At 26.5% G+C, this 2436-nt stretch overlaps 1 pseudogene; it reads left to right on the forward strand.

Annotated features, from left to right (window-relative positions):
• The first annotated feature begins 949 nt into the window (after window positions 1-949).
• Window positions 950-2234, forward strand: LOC109861180 (annotated as a pseudogene).
• The last annotated feature ends 202 nt before the right edge of the window (window positions 2235-2436 follow it).

The following is a 2436-nucleotide window of genomic DNA, read 5'->3' on the forward strand; positions in this document are numbered from 1 at the left end:
TAGTCCAAGTTGTAGCATCCTTAATTATACTGTTTGCCATAATTATCAACTCAGTATTTTTAAGTTTAAAACATTCAATATTAATATTATCTCTATTTTTAAAAGTTGGAATCCTCCCTTTCCATTTATGAATAACTTCTTTAAGCAAATTTATAAACTGGCAGGCAATTGCACTTTTACTAACTTTACAGAAATTGCATCCACTTATTATTTTTTATATTACAGAGATTACAAGTTTAATCTTTATAACTTAATACTTATAACAATAATTGTTTCTCTTGTTTCTATAATTAACAATAAAATGAAAATCTTACTTACAGATTCCTTAATGAATGAAACAAGATATATTATTATACATATTTAATTGAAACATCAAATATGATTTATATACTGTTTCACTCACTTTACCATTTTACTTATAATTAATTTGATTTTGAATAAAACCAAAACCTCTCACATTTTTGCAACACACTATCAAAAAATTTAATTCAATATTTGCATTACTAATAATAAACTTAGCAAGAATGCCACCATTTTGTTTTTTTATCTTCAAATAATTCACAACTTTAAAAACTAGTTAAAAAAGTAAAAAGTAAAAAGAAAATTTAAAAACTATACGTTTTATAAATCTTAAACATTTTCATCAAAACTAATATCTTTAAATTTGCAATTTAAAATTTTTACTATAAAGTATATAATTATTAACTAAAAAATTATTAATTAACCTTATATTCAAAAATTAAATACCCGAAAATTTCTTTAGTCTTAGAAAATTATTTCTTAAATAAGTTTACAATTTATTACTTAAATCAGACATAACACTCTAGTTTTTAACATTGAATTTCCTACCACTATATATATATATAAATATATAATGAACAAGTGACTATACTCAACAAATCATAAAAATATTGGAATTCTCTACTTTATATTTGCCATATGAGTAGGTATGATCAAGTCATCAATAGAAATAATTATTCGAATTAAACTTGGATCATGCGGAGCAATCAGTAACAATGACCAACTTTCTAATTCTATTGTAAAAAGACACGCATTTATTATAATTGTTTTTATACTTATGCCATTTATAATTGGAGGATTTGGAAATTTCCTTGTGTCTTTAATGATTGTGTCAGCAGACAAAGCTTACTCACAAAAACTACCATACGAGTCTGACTTCTCGCCCCGTCTATTATACTTTTTACTTTAAGACAATTTATTAGCTCTGGTGTTGGAACTGGTTGAACTTACCTTCCTCTATCCTCAAATATTTTCTACAGAGATGCGTCAATAGCTTTAGCAATTTTTTGTCTACATATTGCAAAAATTTCTTCACTTATAGGAGCTACTAACTTCCTCTCTACAATTATTAATATAACTCATAAAAATTGTTCTCTAGACAAAACTCCTTTAATAGTCTGATTTATCTTAACTACAGCTATTCTGCTTTTTGTATCACTACCTGTGCTAGCTGGTGCAATCACTATGCTCTAAACAGATCAATATTTTAATACATTATTTTGTGACCTCTCAGAAAGGGGAGACTCAATCCTGTACCAATACTTATTCTGATTTTTTGGACATCAAGAAGTTTATATTTTAATTTTACCACAATTTGGAATAATCTTTTATATCATTATAAGTGAAAAAAGTAAAACAGAAACATTCGGATACTTAGGAATATTTTATGCAATAATAGCAATTAGATTCCTAGGATTCATTGTATGAGCCCATCATATATTTACAGTAGAAATAATTGGTGTCCAGCTTATTTCATCTCAGCAACAATGATCATTGCTGTTCCCACAAAAATTAAACTCTTTAGATGAATTAAGACCTTGCACAAAAATAAAATAAATATACACTCTACTCTTTTATGATTTTTGGAATTTGTATTTATATTTACCATAGGAAGATTAACTGATTTTTTTACTATCAAATTCATCAATTGATATTGTTGTACATGACACAGACTACGTTGTAACCCGTTTCCATTATGTCCTATTTATAAGAGCTGTATTCTCAACTATTGAAGGATTCATTCACTGATTCTCTCTTATTACTGGCTACGCTCTAAATAGATTTTTTTTAATATTTAATTTTTAACAATATTTACTGGTGTCACCATACTCTTTTTTTCTAAACATTTCTTAGGACTTACTACAAAGGAACCTCGCAAACCCGAACGTTCTGATTCTGATGAAACTTTGCACACATGTAAGGGAGGTCAATAAATGAGTATTGAGATCTTTTGTTGCTGCTAAAAAACGGTTTTAAGGGATAAAATCACCCCTCATATGTAGAGTGGATTTTAATTTTTCTCAATTTCTCTCAAAAATGATTAGAGATATTAAAAAATAGTTTGAACAAAAATTTTATAGAAAAAAGTCCTGTATTTATTTATGTCACTAGGATCTAAAGAAAATAAGTTTAAAA

This window comes from Pseudomyrmex gracilis, unplaced genomic scaffold (genome assembly GCF_002006095.1).
Source record: "Pseudomyrmex gracilis isolate BER0280 unplaced genomic scaffold, ASM200609v1 scaffold_619, whole genome shotgun sequence".
NCBI lineage: Eukaryota > Metazoa > Arthropoda > Insecta > Hymenoptera > Formicidae > Pseudomyrmex > Pseudomyrmex gracilis.